This window comes from Mercenaria mercenaria, unplaced genomic scaffold (genome assembly GCF_021730395.1).
Source record: "Mercenaria mercenaria strain notata unplaced genomic scaffold, MADL_Memer_1 contig_3878, whole genome shotgun sequence".
Lineage (NCBI taxonomy): Eukaryota > Metazoa > Mollusca > Bivalvia > Venerida > Veneridae > Mercenaria > Mercenaria mercenaria.
The window spans coordinates 22,769-41,549 of NW_026462060.1; the positions used below are offsets into that span (position 1 = coordinate 22,769).

Here is an 18,781-nt window from a genome sequence, read left to right on the forward strand (position 1 = left end):
AAGCAGAGGCAGATTAAGTTTCTTGCAAACCGTGTTTTACAATTTACAGAATAAATAAAGCAAAGCGAAATAGTTTCTTTGTGGCGTATTTGAAAAGATCGTTAATAGAATCAGGACGTTTCAGTTACGCTGATATCAAAGTCTCGGTTTGTTGTTATTATCTGTAGCTAGCGCAACGTCATGTTTCTTCTTTTTGTAAAATAACTTTTTTTGAATGGGGAAATATACTATCAAGAACGAAGCGCAACTATCAAGTAACTATTAATTTTTATCGCATTTTATATAGAAATATATAATGAGTGCATGAATCGTTAGTTGCTGCTATGAATAGCACGAGAATCATATACCACGTTGGGTGCCAGATGGGTTTTGCCAGTACGGGTAAAATAACCGGAAACACCAGTCCGGAGTGCAAGATAAAGATAAAACGATGCATGGCTTATACTCCATGAAAACGAAGAAGTTACCGAAACCATAAAAAATTAGCGAATCAAAATGTATGTGGTTTGTTCTAAGTGACTAATTACATAACAGATAATCATACATCACAATCATTATCAACCTAATCATTTTCGTGTTTTTAATGAAACTGTGACTCATGTAAGTTAAATGTTGTTCTAAAGACTTCCTTGTTTCAAACACAAGACATTGAACAGTAACAAATGAAAAATAACAATGCAAAGTTTGTTTTCAGTATGAAATGAACGTCGCAATATTTTGTTTTAGTTATTCTTGACCTTCCTCAAGTAGTTAGTGTTAGAAAAATGAAGACATGACGTAGAAATTACCTAAAACTTCCGGGTAAATTAGTATTTAAATATCTCGAGCTGCGGAAAATTCATAATAAGCAAATTATCACCACAGGAAAAAGACTTCACTTACATGTAAGTAGCGTTTTTGATGTCTTCTGAAATTATTTCAATTTCTAAGCTGAAGAGTTCTTGGGTAAGCACACATTGCATTTTATGATAACTTACGATACGAAGATACGAGGTAGTTAAACGAAAGTCTAAAGGTGTTACTTAGGCTCTTAATGAGAACATATGATTGCTAGCAATAAGCTTGACTTTAAACTCGGCAAAACTGCAACCATACTAATTAATCTTATCTTAATATATTATTATATTGTTTATATAGATAAATGCTCTCTTGCTGCCATTCATTCAGTGTATGTACCATCAACCACATGAAAAACATAAATAAATTTTATACTTAAAAACATGACCAAATTTTTTTTTTTATAAAAATAACTATGAACTAGAAATCAAATTTAATTTTGTTTTAAAATATTGCAAGGTAACAACATATTTTGATTATAGCCATTCTCATTTTTCACCCCCTTCAATTATCATTTTAATTTGATTATCTTACATGGATAAATTGAAAAATAAACGGTATTTTGATCAAGTGCCACATTGTAACCCATCCGCTTGAGTCGGTGCAAGTGGGCGTGAGAGATGTTGCACATTTCATTACCTCTCATGAACAGACTCTATCAAACTGAGTCTTCTTGGTTGCATTCTTGCTTCCAAAGGATCGTTTTACAGATTTTACTGAATATGACTACTTATGTTTACAATATGCCATAGAAAGATCATGTTTGCCAAAATCTTGAGTCTAGTGCCTTTAACTAACAAAATTAAACTGAATGGGTACAGGATCACTTAAAATATTCAGTAATTGTTTCAGTTATAGACTACTGGAACTCTCTCTCATTCTTTCTCTTAATTAAGAAGAGTGTTGCAATGGCTTTTATTTTCTTGACTGTATACCTAGTTTTAATTCTGTACAGGAGTTTTTATTCGTAAATTATATGCAAAATACATTTAAAATGCTTTGAAAACTTTTTCTAAATTCGATTCTTAATGGAAAAATACTTTTAGGAATAACCCATCCTTTATCATCAAACTGTTTCATACTATATTAAAACTTCCTGCATTTCATGTATACAGTTGTTTTATAGAAGTTATGGATTAAAATTGTTTCTCTATAAAAGACAATTATTGTTAATGACACTTTTTTTCAATTTAGTACTGACTGTTATTAAATTTTATTATCATACTTTAAAAACGGTCAGTTAAATTAATTTTATGAAAAAAAAGTTTTAAATAAAACAAAGAATTCTGTGCTGCAAAATCAAATGAAAGAAATGTGTTTTCTTTATCATAAGCCATCTACAAATGAGCCGCTCCATGAGAAAACCAACATAGTGGCTTTGCGACCAGCATGGATCCAAACCAGCCTGCGCATCCGCGCAATCTGGTCAGGATCCATGCTGTTCGTTAACAGTTTCTCTGATTGCAATAGGCTTTGAAAGCGAACAGCATGGATCCTGACTAGACTGCGCGGATGCGCAGGCTGGTCTGGATCCATGCTGGTCGCAAAGCCATTATGTTGGTTTTCTTATGGCACGGCTCAAATGCTTCTTATTATGCTGATCTCTCTCCGCCACAGAATGAGGTGCATGCAATGATAATTATCTAATAATGATGCCCTTACCTGTCTTAAAATGATCCATATTTCAGGCATTGTCGTATTAGTGTATTGACATCAAGCATTGATATTTTCCATATCAATCAACATAAATTAATAAGCGATTATATAAATAGTCCGTTTTTAATTAAGTTCACGCGTTTAGCCGCACCATTAGAAAACCAACATAGTGCATTTACGACCAGCATGGATCCAGACCAGCCTGCGCATCCGCGCAGTCTGGTCAGGATCCATACTTGTTCGCTTCCAAACCATATTGCATTTAGAGAAACCGTTTGCCAACAGTATGAATCCTGACCGGAATGCGCGGATGCGCAGGCTGGTCTGGATCCATACTGATCGCAAATGCACTATGTTGGTTTTCTCATGGTGCGGCTCAATTAGATAACTCCTTTGTGCATTTCTTATCAACTTGGGATTTAAGAATCATACCTCTTGCTTTGTCATTATGAAGGTCCTGTGACCCATGTGGCAATACAACAATACATAGGAATATGGTGACATGTAAAAGAAGCATATATTCTAATAACATATGGCTATTTCTCATGATAATATTGTTATTTTACAAATATATCTGCCAAACAGAATTTCTATAACGTAAACAATATCAGTACAAATGCATAAACTAATGCACACCGCTTCGTGTGCATGGGGTTGTGGGTTCCATCCGCAGCCGCGACATACCAAAGACGTAAAAAATGGTACTTGTAACTTCCTCGTTTGGCGGTCAGCATTAAGAGGATAGTGCTAGACTGGTCATCAGGGTGTCAGTATAATGTGACTTGGTGGTGTGTCATGTCACGTGTCTACGGCGTGATATTCCAGTAAAGCCCCTGCCCCCCTCCCCCCGACACACACCCACACACACTCATTCGCGCGTATATTTGAATTCAAACGCTCTGTCCGACACAAAAGTAATATTTTACTTATCGATGAAAATTTGGCTAAGTATTAATTTATACACAATATTTCAGTTAAAAATCTTACAATAAAGACATTAATTTAACAAAAACAACATATACAAAAAAATACATCCATTACATTATTGAAATGCGCAAACAGAAAACGAAGATCTACACTAGGGCCGTGGAAAAAATGTTTTCATGAGTATATTTGTCTCTTATGAACGAGTCATGTTTTGTTGAAATGCAAAACTAGCAAAGGGTGACGTCTGGATTTTTAATATTAGCATAAGACGAACAAATGCATCAGATGTCGTTCGCTTGGGAAAAAATGTCATCCGCTCGAGATAAGATGCTGTGCGCACGAGATGATTTAGTTTTGAAAAAAAATTATGCCCTAAACATACAACCGTAGGTTTTCGACCATATGAAATTGTAGATGTCCGAAATAACTGAAATTGCCGAATATAGTTCATAACGTGAAAGGTTGAAGGAACAGCTACAATGTATGTCTAACAGGTACGAAAGTTGCTGCAATATGAAACTCCGCTCCAAATAAAGCTGTCAGAACAGGAGGTGATATATCGATACTGGTATCTTTGTTGTAGACCCTAAGCAAACACTGGATTTCATGAATGTTGGGAAATATGAATATGTGCAGGATCTTTTTATGGTTGTATTAAGTGACCTTCTTATTGACAGATCATGACCCATATGCGAAAGCGATCTTGACTGATGTTAGTTTCGGTATATGGAACGAAATGTATTGTGTGCACAATGTTGTTCTTAAATTCAGTATTGTGACATTGTTGCTCATCCGAATTGACTGAGTTTCAAACTTAGGTCAGATGTTATCAAGACCATTATTTTGATCAAGTTGGATTAATGTCTAATCAGAAATGTGGGCTCTATGAAATACCTCAAGCTAAATGATGAGGAAGGACGAAGATGTACAATGAATGAAACACAACAGGCATCTAAAGATGCTAAACGCTCGCCCTTGCACGTTGTGCCCAGGAGAGCTAAAGCAATGGCTCGCACACGCACCTCTTTGGAAAAAACCTATTACGCGACTTCACATAGATGGTTCTCACCCTGGTGATTTTACCTCCTTTAGACGATCCTACTGGTTTCAGACCAAAAGTACTGGAAGATTAGTTTGAACTGTGGCAAATATTTACGAACAATATTACAGCTTCTTTTTGTATTAAATTTTAGTTTTTCGTTTAAACTGGTAGCAAAATTTGTATTAATATCTAAACTGAAAAGAATCAGTATGGACGTGGTAATTCTTTACATGAAAAATTGATCTAAAATTATAAGTTAACTTGTTATTTCAAAATAATAAACACAAACCGTCGTACAACTACACATATTGACACGGTTACTATTTCAGTTTTTAAATGTAAAACTATCAATGCATTAAAAAGTTAAGAAGATTAAGTGCTTATAAAATACACCTGGGATGACGATAAGTAACTCTAAAAACGACTTTTAAAGAAAAAGTATGTAAATTACCAAGGGCGTAAATGTCTTCTTCAAATAACTGCATAAATATGTGGATCGCCAGTTTATCATTTTAATTAATATACACGTAAAGCAGAACTGAACCCTCTTATGAAAGTTTGTCGGAAGATAAAATAGGTATGTCTTTAACACAGACTGATTTACAAAACACACAAGGCAGCTACTTTTCTGCTCTTTGATTCCTGCCCTATTTCTCTTCTTCTTGAAACTTTTTTTTCTCGTTTTTGTTTTTAAATATGGGACAGGCAAGACATTGAAAACAAAATTTGAAATTTTGCAAATCAAAAGGACCAAGGAACGGAGAATAACGGAACAGAAAGTTATGTAGAAGTTTTAAAACGAAAATTGCATAGCATGTTTAATCTTGTCACAACAATAAGTTTGAAATAAAACACATTTTTTACATTAAATGAAGTAATGAACTCTTATCAGTCACGTCGAAAACCAAAAACTCCTGTATAAAAGATCAATTATCCCTCAGTCCTCTTGACTGCAAGAATGTGTTGTTGATTAAACCGTTCCGAATGAATAACATTCAAAAATTGAAAGTTAACATGCAATAATACTTCTGACTCAAAAGACAATTCTGCAACAAAAAATATTACGAAGGGGCGCTTTGGTTATATATTATTGTATTGCTTATATAGATATAATTTGTTTCAATTTTCATCCTAGAAAGATATCACATAAAAAAAACAACAAAACATTTTCACGGAATGTACCGATGAAATAGAAATGCGTTTTATACATCTGGTTTATTATAAATACAGCTTTATTCCTTTGATTTTACAGAAAATAAGTAATTTTGTAAAAACGAAATACCTAACTTAATTAGCATTCTGTGAGGATGCAATTTTCTCTGTATTCTGTGCTGTGAAAAAGTATTATCATCCAAAGAGATTTGTGGTTTGGAGCTTACATCTGTAAAACATTGGTGCAGACGTAGAGCTTTGGGCTGCTGATCCGGTGATTTAAGTTCGAAGCAAGACGGAACTGGAAGTCGATCGTAGCCCTACATTCTCTTACTGGTCAGAAATCCGGAAAGCATTCAGTGAACGCTATTAAAATAAGATACAAGACTCTGCAAAAATCAATACAAAAGTAGATCTTCTTGGGTTTTGTTTACCATTTGAAATTTTTCGAACCATGTCTTATAACAAAAGATGTTATATTAAGACAAAAGAATGTTGGCATAAAATCCAGTCACCTCAAGAGAAAAGGATGTTCGAAAGCACTTTGTACCGGAATAATCATTCCTTTGAAGTTATAAACCGTTTTTCTTTCAGCTCGGGATGAGTAAAATGCCTGTCACACCACTTTTATTATTGGTACTTGTGTTGGCCACGGCAATAGGGAAAGTGGCGCCATGTGATCCTCCTTCTGGAAGGACAAACGGTTGCAGCCCTTCGTTGTTACCTTACCCCTTTAAAATCTTTTTCAAGCCAGAGTGTAACAAGCATGATGCCTGCTATGCCTGTGTAAGTGATTATTTATCAAGTTTATAAAACTGTACTTCTTGATATCTGTACTCGATTTTCTGTATTTAGCTGGGAAATTAAAAATCTTCTGTCCTCTTAACCCCTGTAATACGTTTTCTATGTGCATAATACAAGGACTAACCCTTCGCTCACATGACATGAATTGTATGACCCCTAATAATTCCATATTTTTCATTTCCAGTCAGCATTGTGTGTATGTGTGTGTGTGTGTGTGTGTGTGTGTGTTATTTTCCTTTAATCATTAGATATAATATTAGGTTATTTAGCATTGTTCTGTACAATACGGAGATATATTTTGGTACGTACCCAGCTGAAAAATCCATATTGGACGAGCTGCTAGGCGAGTACAATATGGTTTTCCCAGCTGGGTACGTATCAAAATATATCTCGTATTGTACAGTACAATGTTAGATAACCTTTTTATTCTATATCTGTCTTATTTTAGTTTAAATTAAAAATGATTCACTGAATATTGTATTTCTGCCTTAAGTTTCCTGATTTCAAGACGCATAATCAAACTCTGTACATAGAGGGCCTATTTCACCCGATTTACATTCGGAGCATTTTTACGCGTTTCGGGTTTTATCGAATGTTTAACATTGGACTGTTGAACCTTACAAATACAGAAAAAAATACAGGTTTCTTTATTTTTGTATGCACGTGCGTTCATTACGGTAATATACTGTACGGTCACGTGTTCCAAATAAACGTTCACGATTGGATAGATAAAATAGATATAGAATAAATTAATGTATTATCTAGAGGAATAAAAATCTGTATAAATGTTGTCCATCTCGGGTGACAATACCTCTTAAACTTCATTAGTATCTAATTTTCGTGTAATTGTTATTATAGCTTTTATATAGACAATCAAGAGTAGCGGACGGGTCAATAGTTTCAGAAGAGCCCGTTATAAATATCCTAAAATCTTCACAGCTTAATCATTAGATATATGAATAAAGCTTACCGACTCGCGGATACAAATGAATAGAATCATACCTGTATGTGATACACCTAACTGTGCCATATCAATGTAGCACGTGTTTAGTGAAAATTTATACAAATGTTTATTTTATATTTAAGTTATTCTTTGACAGTTGTTTCATTTTTAGGGCGTGCGCTATGGGAAGTCCAGACTAAATTGTGATGACACATTTTTAACGAACCTCCAGCAGCGCTGCAGAGCAGAGCGAGCATTTTCGGACAACAAAAGAGAAAGATGTCTTAACTGGGCTGAACGAATGTATAATGCTGTTCGTAGACATGGCGAAAGTCACTATGAAAACCCATCGCTAAGCTGGTGCGATGAGACATGGGTTCATAGTTGCATATATTAAGACGTTGCATGTACGGCTTCACTACCCTCTGCCACTACCTTGCTTTATGTTTAAGAAAAATGTTCTTTTTGAAGACGAGCATTTATTTGACAACTATACGATACCATAATCACAAACATTTTTATTATAGAATATTATCGAGGCCACGATAAGTTCAAAACATTTTTGCAAACCAGAACATTGACATTACTGAATTTATGAATGCCAGAAACTTGTGTTGCACATTTAATATATATAATTTTTTTCACTAATTTGTTTTGATAATAATAGAACTTAAATAAATGTTCTACTCAAAGTATGTAATAAAACGGTATCAATTTTTACTCTTTGTAGATAATCAGGTTTATGTAGCCTTGAGGCTGTATCATATAAAGAATGACCACTGGTGTTAGAATGTCATATCTGTACGACTGAAAAGTCACGTTTCCACCGGCACCGCTCAAAGAAAGTGTTTGTAATAGAATAGTATTTCAATTATTACTACTTATATAAGTCAGTTCTATGTAGCCTAAGGACTGCATCATATATAGAAAGACCAAGGTATTAGTATGTCATATCTGTACAACTGAACATTCACGTTTCCGCCGACAAAATTGAGGACTGTTCTTATATTGTAACTTATTTAATCCGAAACCATAATGAGCCACGTAGGAATTTTAGCCTAGGGTCGTGTTCTTAAAGAATCTTAAGTATAATTATAAGAAATTGTGTTGTTTTTTTAAGTATTACGTAGGTAAGAAATATCTTTTACTTGATTATATTTGTTATTCTGAAAAGAACTCAAGAAATTCTTAGCTGTGAAAAAACTTGAGTATGTAAGAAATTCTTAAGTAAAAATATTTCATTCAATATCATTTTTGTAATATCTAAAGCTTGAAAACAAGGATATCCCATATATAAATATAGCAACGGAAATACTTGACTATCTTTATTTACTAACAGAAGGAGGTCTTCTGTAAAAAAAAATAGAACGCTGCATTTATATTCGCATTGCGTACATTCTGTAGCCCATGAGAGACATCAAGTTAGGTTTGCAGGTTACAACATGCGACTGTGTGCTTTACATTTAGCCTTTCACTGTTATTGCGTGTCTGACTCCCATATTGGAGATCTGGACTTTATTTTTCACAGTATTTCAGTGATAAATGTCTTTTTCTATCAAAGAAAAAATTATAATTTTAGAATTTGGTTTTTGCATGTTGCTTGGAATAAATATAAAGAGTATAATTGATATATTCTGTCATTGAGTCACTGTATCCGTGTACCTGCAACTCCTCCCTATACCACCCTCCTCAGTATGGACATGCCTTTAGTCCATCCGTGACAAATGATGTCTGGCAGTCCGTGGAGAGGTTGTGTACCACTTATAATTAAATGGTTGATAACATGCTAACTATGCCTAGTCAAAAACTGGTGAAAGACAAATGTCAATTCCTCAAATAGTAAAGATAAATGTTGAATGTATTGATCAAAAGCCAGCGGCCATTCATGACCTGTCCTATACTGAAAAGATGGTGATATGATTTTTTTAGGAATGACACAATAAGTTTCTAACTTAATTGCCAATCTCTTCTATCCTAGATATACAAAGTATCCGTCGTTTTTTTTTTTTTCAAAATTAAAATGTCATTTAAAATGCATTTTAAAGCTGCCCTGCACGTTTGATAAACTAGAGTTAACGGCGTAACGCCTGGACACGGCATATGGACACGAACACCATTTTATGAATTAATGGCAACCCGGGAGTAAATTTATTAAAACTGCAATCACGTTACATTATTACAAAATGTGTGAAGTGTGTGGCTCTCTTTAATGATAACGCACCAAACACCTGTGCCTGAAACAATAGTAATCCTTACGAAGTCGTAATATACTATGTATATCAATCATCTCAAAAATCATTTAAATACAAACGAAGCGTTCTATCAAATAAAATCACACACTGAGATAACATGGTACTAAATATTAAACATATTTCTGGTTAACAAAGTACACAAACATATTTGCCTCAAATGTCTGAAGATAATAAACACCAGCACAAACTATAAATACAATAAAGGTTGCAAGAGCTTTTCTTTTTGCTATACCTGTTATAAATTTCATTTTCAAAGCTGTTACTTATTCATAAAATGATGTCGGGATATCTTTTTTAGATTTATTAAATGTCTATATTATCCTAAAAATCTTTGTGAGCTCCTGAAGAGAGCAAACCATTTTTTGTGTATATCCATTTCATTGATTATTTAGCACACCTGAATGCATGTTAGAAGGTACTGGATAACGTTCACAATTCTAATCCATTCAATGATCATTTGTTAAGTCATAATTACTTGAACAATGTAAAATACTATGAATTTGTAAATTGAGCATAATTCTATGAACACTTAGTTATTTTATTTGTTTATTTGTTTTGTTGGCCAAAAAATTCTATAAAAAGAAATAAAAGACAGACAGACAGACAGACAGAAAATTTTATTAATTTTGTGTGATACGTGTAAACATATAACTATTTGTCAACAAAAAGTAATGCGGACAGTTTAAACAATAAGTAGATAGATGGAGGATGAACAAATGACATAATCTTTATTAATCATTATTAGTTTCTTCAATATGTTTCTTAGTGTTCATCTATACACGGGGAATTTATAATGTCAAAGTATTATAATAAACTTGATCTTAAAGATGTTGCATTGTAAATAAACTTCGCTAAGTTAAGCATTATTCTATTCTTATTTCTTTTAAGGAGATCAACATATTTGTGATCATTTGGTCTACGGTAATGATAAGGTTTGATACAAATCTGCAGAATAAAAGAAAATATTTTGACAGGTCATGAAAACATATGATAAATGTAATTTTCAAATGTTACTGGTCAGATATTACAATAGAAACATGGTTTGGATTGGTTGACAAAACAAAATGTGTAGGGAATGCCGTAAGAGTCAATGGAAAATTGAAAAATTAATGTTTACAAATTAAACAATCGTGTCAAAATTAAGGAGAACAATGTTTTCTGCGGAATTTTGAATATTTTACAAGTGTCATGCTGAATGCTGTCACCTTAGAATAGTAGGTGTCAATTGACATTTGGCATCTATATATCATTTAAGACGAGTACGTGAGTTCGAGGAGATTTTTTTCTATATACAATTACTATTTCGGAGTCTTGCATGTTGTCTTAAACAAAGAATCACACTTTCAAAATGGTACATCTCAAATTTAGGGTATGTGATGGGCTCATTTTTTTTAAAAAAAAATGGAAGCCTATTGAAATATCAATAGCAGTGTCGGACCTTTTCGTGTTTACAAATAAGTTTTACAGAGAATACTCCTGTACTGCAATTTTTTTTTCAGTTGATAAAATAAAAATAAAAAAAAAAAAAACAGCCACTGAAACGAGTGAGTGTATTATTGATAACATTATGACAATATGAAAATAATTTTGACTGAACAAAATAAGAATAATTGTTTATTTAGACAAATTTATCTCCTCGTCATTGTGTATTATAGCAAATTGCAAAATGAACCTCGGTAAGTTTATTGTAAGTTAAAACACGATTGTGACGTAATCCTTTGTTAGTTTTGTCCATTATATAGGTTATTGTACAGATACCGCTTTATACACACCATTATTTTATTATATCTGTCCATTGTTAACCTGTAACTGTCCATTCTTAAAATAAAGGATACTTTAAGAATGGACAATTACAGGTTAATAATGGGCATGCGTGGTAACAACCTAGTGCGTTTGAGAGAGAGAGAGTTGTTAGTACATCAACCTATGAAATTCTAAAGTTTCGAGAAATAAACGGCAACGTTTTATAGAAATTGTAGCTGCAAGAAAAATTCTGATGGGAAACGTATGACTTTGACCCAAATCGGACCCCAGATTATCAGTTAAAAGAAAATCAAAGGATATGCCAAAAGTAATTACAGAACGTTAGTTTAAATCTTCAACCGTTAGAAAGTAGTAAAGTTCACTTTGTATACTCCTAAATCGTGATAGAAAAGTATCGCGGAAATACACCTGGTATGGCATTTTTCATCTGAACTAGTCAATCTAATGTATAAAAACATAATTTTCCTTTAATTTTCACATGCTGCATACCCACATTGCAGTGTTCGTGTAAAATTATTTTATCTTTTGCCATAAAAGACATTTATTAAAGTCCCACCCAGAACTGTGCCAATTAAACTTTCTACTACAAAGACAAAGAAGTCAATTTTGTCCCAAAGTTTTACTACACGTTTCGGTATTACCAGAAATTTCGGCCCTAATGATCTTATCATGACGATACAATTTTCTTATTTAACGATATTATTTATTATAATAACAAAGTATTTTCTCGTAAAAACGAGATATGAAGTCGTCATGTAAAGATCTCGTACTTATGTGACACGGGAATACGGGTAATTTTCTTGTAATGATGATAGAATATCTCGTAATTAAGGATTATTTTGTTATAACGATATAATATTACGAAATGTGATAAGGGTAATTTTCTTATAATAATGGTATCTCGTAATTACAGGATAAGTCATTTTTTTCGAATGAATCTCCTCGACTTTTGAAGTTTGAAGATTGATGTAAAAATTCCATTTTCTGTTTTGTAAACACCAGATGAATAAAAATTGCAAATGTTGTTATGTTTGATTAAGGGTTTTCATGAGATTACCATTTAAAACTACATTTGTTTATGATAAATTATAATAAAAGACGTCTGCAGAATTCAAAAACTTCCTTCTTTTATCCAGGCAGACCTTTAGAATGATACATATTTTTACTTGGTTCTTAAAGAAGAGAAATGCATACTGTCACATGCTGTTTTAAATCAAGCAGTAAACCCCGACCCCTCCCCCCCCCCCCACTCCTTATTAAAAAAAAAAAAAAAAAAAAAAAACAGAACTTCAAAGGCAGAAATAAATTCAAATTACATTTCATTTTCATATCTTAATACTTATAGAGAATAACAAACCATTTTTAAGGTAAATATCATTTTCTCGGCATGTCTGTTTCATTGTCTGATTAAAATGTTGAGTAATATTTAAAAATATATACATATATTTTAGAATGTCTTCTTCCGGGCCAATCATAGTATTAACACTTGATCGATAGAAAACTGCAATATCAGCACAGACAAAGCATGGACGACTACATTATATCGCCAAGTTAAATTTTAGCTTTGCAAAGGTTCTTCAAAACATTCAAATATAACAAAACAAGATCTATTTTAAACTTTTCTAAAAAAACAGCACTGAATATCATACATGTTTAAAAAAAACTTCTAATTGCAATAAATTTTTATATGCAATTTAATTTTAACTCCGTTTCACTTGTTTTTAGTTTAATTCAGAGGCAAAAATCAATGAATTGTCTTTGCCTTAAAGAGGCCGATATGAGATAAATTATATAATATCACGACAATCTTCACTTTTTCGTGAGGACCATGTTTTAAGTCAAACTATCCATTATGTGAAAGAATGGACAATTTCGGCGCGTTGTGCCTCGACATGTCAATTCTTTCACATATTGGACAGTTTGCGGCTTTTCTCCTTTATGTCTACCTTTCAAATGGACCATTATTTTTAAATGTAATGTATGAAAGAAGTTTTCTAAGTTTGATAATTTAAAGAAACAACAAAAATGCACTCTAGATCTGAAAATTGACTCGGCCATTTAATAGTAAATCACGGAAACATGTAAACAACATTTTCCAAAATTAATGCAACAAAAACAAATTATACAACAGTGTACATAAACTAGTAAAGCATATACATATGACTACTAAAGGGCAATATAACACTATATCACCCAAAACATAAAAATTTTCAAAGTTTGGGTCCCAAAATTACGCCAGTATCTATGGTAGCCTACTGAAGGGTAACATAAAATTTAAAGTTTACCTATTGACCGATAAGCCATTCAATAAATGTTTTATCATATAACGTCAGAAATAATGTTCAAAGTTTTATTCCATAAGTGTTGACCAGCAGACCTATTTTGAATTTAAGACCGGGCAAAAGCACAAACTATTGGCCTGCGATTTATATAGAAATGTAATAATGTTTACGCATATCAAAAATCTACTTCAAAATAAACATTTACAAATGAGAATTATTGCGGACACGTGCAATATGCATTCTTCCTTTTAATGTGTGCAACATTCAGAATAAGCTGTTTATTTTTAGTATTGACGCTTTTTACGATCTTCCTTTTCCTGTATGTAAACTATGAATGATTAAGATAAGATGATTTTATTACAATAAAATGGCTTCTTTTGACATGACTGACTGGACAGGGTTAGCCGTGAAATGGTCTCAGTCTGTGACATCCATATTCACTTGAAGTGTGTGGTATTTCTATCTAATACAGTATATGATGGCACCATTTACCGGGAGTTTGAACCACCATATGCAGCCCGTCTGGGCGTACCAGATGTTTAAAGCACTGGTATTGGCAATAGGGGTAAAATGACCTCAAGGGGAGGGGTGTGGTCATGGCTGTTTGTTACAATAAGGCTGTAAATATTATCATTGTCCATTTATGATATTGTTGTAATAACTATTATTTTTTATTATTATGTACAACGCCATTTATAAAAAAGGCGTTTAATCAAATTGTTCAGTTTCAGTTTTGTGATTACATATGTCAATGTTTTGTTATTTTCCTACATATTTGCGATGTGTCACATGTTTAATTGTAAAGCGCCTTGGACGTATATTCCATATGAAAAGGGCGCTCAACAAATCTGGTATAATAAAAATAATATTATTATAATAATAATAAGTATACAAATCATAATTAAATAAAAAACAATTGGTATCGAGTATTTTTGTTTACATAGTTAATTTAGCAGTTATATAAAAATGTGTAGGGAAGTATTTTAAACTTAACTACACTTGCGGGCTGTATCTTAAAATTCGGCACTAGTCGGGACTCCAAAATTTATGTACAATACCACTATGCCATGGTTAGTAGTTACACCAAATCAAGGGAAAAACTTTGTCCTATAGCTATCTGTATTTGTATTAAGTTTTATGAAAATCCATCAATGAGTTACTTTGTCTTGTGGAAATTTATGAATTTTAAAAGAATTAAAAGGGCAAAAACTCTGCAGTAATTAGTCCTGATGAAAGATGTGCATGCACATTCACCCTGTAGTGATCTATGTTGTATTAGATTTCATGCAGATCCATCAATAGGTATCTTTGCTATATGGACATTTACGAATTGTAAAACAAAGTTATAAGATCAACAAATAAAAGTCTTTTGACAACTTTTTCAGGAGTGTGCTTAACTTTGATCTCAAAATATCAGTGAGATTGTTATTACTTTTTATAAAAAAGGCACTAAGAGATCGGCCTCAAACAGGTTGATGCTGTGCGTCAGTCTTAGAATTGATAGAGACGTGGGTATATAATTATAGGGATAATACATTGCCTAGTAGATCTCTACCAAGTTTGTTCAAATCATGACCCCGGGGTCAAGCTTAAATGCAAATCTTCATAGCAACCATTTAACCAGGTGAGCGATATAGGGCCATCATGGCCCTTTTGCTGTGTGTATGAACGTCTGCAGAAGCCCGTGGGAATGTGACCGAAGTTCAAGGTCACAAACAAATCCCAAGAGCTTCTACAGACGTTTATACACAAAATAAATGTGTACTGTCGCCATTCTTGCATAAAAATATGACTAAATGTATTCTTTTTATATGTGATGACTTTATTTCCAGACCAAATGTAATTACCATTCTGTTGTACTTGGAAACGGTCAAAATGTTTTGAATATCAAAAACTGGGGTCCACAAATCATTGATATTTACCTAATAACTTCTATCTTTCTGTATATATATTATTTTTAAGGTTAAGTATTGACTCTTTCCTACAAAGATATTGAAATCAGTCCGTAGCGCAAATAAATGTTTGACCAGAAATATAAAAAAAAATGTTTCAGCTGTCATCGCTATTATAGGTCTTGAGCGGCGCATTTTTGATGTGTGACGTAATATTCGTATAATACCGACAGAAAAGGAACATCATACTAGCTTTCAGGTATTGTGTTGTAATTCATATTAGTTTGTGGTCACTGTTTTTATAAAATTATGTAAAGCTCAATTTATTATTAAATAAATGTATTTATGGATGCTTTCTTATTAACTTCTTAAGAGCTGGGTCGAAAAGACTCTTGGTCGAAATATACGCGGGCGAAGTTGCAGTCTTTTGAGTAAGTCCGATAAGATAATTTATGCATAATTTGGATCCGCCATATTGGAAAAAAGAATAAACACAATACAATTTGATTGAAATCAGCGTGATTACACGGTAATTTTTAAAAGATTATACAATATAATTGAGAAATACATATTTCAACACATGAGGGACAGTATATGTATCGTGAACAAGGAAAACATCAACGAATATTTGATGTACACGAATTTGTAGCACCAGTTTTCGCATTCTTGATTAACTTTCGTTAATTCTACAAACATCACACAGTGTATGGTGTTCGGCAACGGAAGAACGTATTGAAGAAGAACACAATTAATTGATCTCCACTCCAATATTTATTTGTAAAACTGGTAATTTTATGACTATTATGTAAAAATAAGTCGTGGAAGTGCCCGAGTTCTGGGCTGATGGAAGATAAACTGATTATATAACTGATGACAGAAAGTGATACAGTGCTTAATCAAAATGTCAATATTCCTTTTGGGCTCATCACACATTCACTGGTTGGAGATGTTTCTATTGCAAAGAAATGGTTGCAATTCATTTGACTTAAAACCACAACCAATTATCAACTTCAAAGGAATAAGTGGAGGAAAAATTAGTAATAAATACCATGTTTCCTGATGGGAAAGATGGATTGCGCACTATCGGCCGAAGTACTTAATTGTTCATGCAGGAGGCAATGACTTAGACTATTCTTCAATGTCTGTTAAAACAGTCGAGCTAATCATATTACGACTGGTGAACTTATGTAATCTGTTTAAAGCGAGATACAATATCACGGAAGTTATCGTGTTGCAGCTGCTTCCCAGGCCTTCTCCCAGGTACCTGTCCGCCAGTGCCTCTGAGAACTTTGTTCACCACGCAAATCGGGTGTTGAAACGTGAACTTTGAAATATAACTTCAGTGTCCTATTGGAAAATCAAGGGAGTTAAAAATCCTATGAGTGACATATTCCGCTATGGCGTGCATTTCAATACAGCCGGAAAGACAAAATATTACAATAACATTCGTGGGGCAGTAATTAAACTTCTGAAGTCGTGAAAGAAAACTGGAAAAATTTCTCGAGAAATTTCTAGTGACACATAAGATGAGAAAAAATTCTAATAGAAACTTTCGTGATAACACGGAATTGTCTAGCAGTGTGAAATACTGACAAGATTTAAATGACCTGTTTATCGGATTGTTATTAATGTTTATGTATAAGCAGAGTGATTACATTCATTTGTGCAGAAATTGTATTTTGCCAATTTTAATTTTTATGCAATATGTACGAGTGTCAATATTTAGATTTTTTGTTTAAATAGTAAATAACAACATAATCTATAATAACAGATATTTATGCATATGTCTGGTTACATGCGAAAAACATTTCATACATTTATGTACAAGCGTGTTAATTAATTTGAAATTTTCAAAAGATTGGTTTTTTATTCAAATAAATGTGTGTAATTTTTAAGAATATACACAAATCCAAAACATTACTGGTTTCAGCGGTTCTCAGTACAATTATATTTTTCACAGAATATCATGTAACTTTAAATGAGTTTCTTAAGCTTGTACGGAAGAATTGTGGGTATTTTGTCATACATTTGTGATTGTACACCTTCATGAAAATTTTTGAATTATGTGCTTAGTAATTTTAATGTTTTATTGTGATTATAGTGAATTGTTACTTTCAAGTATTATGTCCAAATTCCCGGTGTTGATAGACTGTTGGCACATATCATTTTAATATAAGATATATTGACCTATTAAGGTGGAATATTTTCAGTAAATGTTGATGCCTTATTTCTAATCTGTTTATGGTAAAGTTATCTTAATCTATTTTGGGGTAAAGTGCCTTAATTATAAGATAGCTGCACAACTTGTGGGGTGACACTGTTTACGGTAAAGTACCTTAATTATAAGGTATCGGAAAATGCACAATTTTGTGTTTTATGTGAATGATTACAGTAAATCCGATACCTTAATTCTAAGGTTTCGGGGACACCATTATTGTGAAGTACCTTAACTATGCACACTGTTTTCAGTCAAGTACCTTAATTATAAGCTAAATGCACAATTTTGCGTTTTATGCGAAGTAGTGTTGATACCTTAATTCTAAGGTTTGAATAACACTTCTTTATGGTTATTTGTTAAATACCTTAATTTTAAGGTAGATGTGCACAATTTTGTGTTTTACTTCAAACAGGTTTATATAATACATTTCTAGGCAATAATTTGATTATCAATAAAAAGTTTCAGTTGTCTGTCAGGTGACATAACCACAAAATTTCAGGTAAATTTGTCCTATGTTTACAACAGCCATGTTGAAGATAGGGTAACAATTTTGTTTAAGAGCTTTACCTTAATTATAAGGCGAAGTGACTTAAGGGGAAGTGAACCTTAATGTTAAGGTTGCCCTAATTTAGAAAACTGGTAAATGGAATTTTAATTTAATACTGTCTAGAGATTCTGTTTGATACACTTCAACATTTTGTAATACCATGATGCCTTTCAGGTATAATGCCACCAAAACGAAAGCGCAACCCGACACCAAAGGCTGCTGCTGCATCTGCAGCCAAACAAGCAAGACCCGCCAAAAACAGAAGTGGCTTGTCGGATGAAGAAAAACAAAAGATGATGGAGGAGCTAGTGCCGGCGGTAACAAAAGGTGTCGTGGAAACTCTGGATGCCATGCAGATCTTACCTTTTGCAAATTCTAATCCTGCACCATCAACTGAAGTACGGAACACTAATCCAAGGGAACAACCGTCAGATGAAGCAGTGCTAAGCACATCAGCAGGTGCAT

General features: G+C 33.0%; 1 long non-coding RNA gene across 1 annotated transcript; it reads left to right on the forward strand.

Annotated features, from left to right (window-relative positions):
• The first annotated feature begins 740 nt into the window (after window positions 1–740).
• Window positions 741–8,989, forward strand: LOC128553481 (uncharacterized). The gene is made up of 3 exons (XR_008369354.1): window positions 741–884; window positions 6,209–6,400; window positions 7,534–8,989. It is a non-coding gene; the product is annotated as an uncharacterized LOC128553481 (long non-coding RNA).
• The last annotated feature ends 9,792 nt before the right edge of the window (window positions 8,990–18,781 follow it).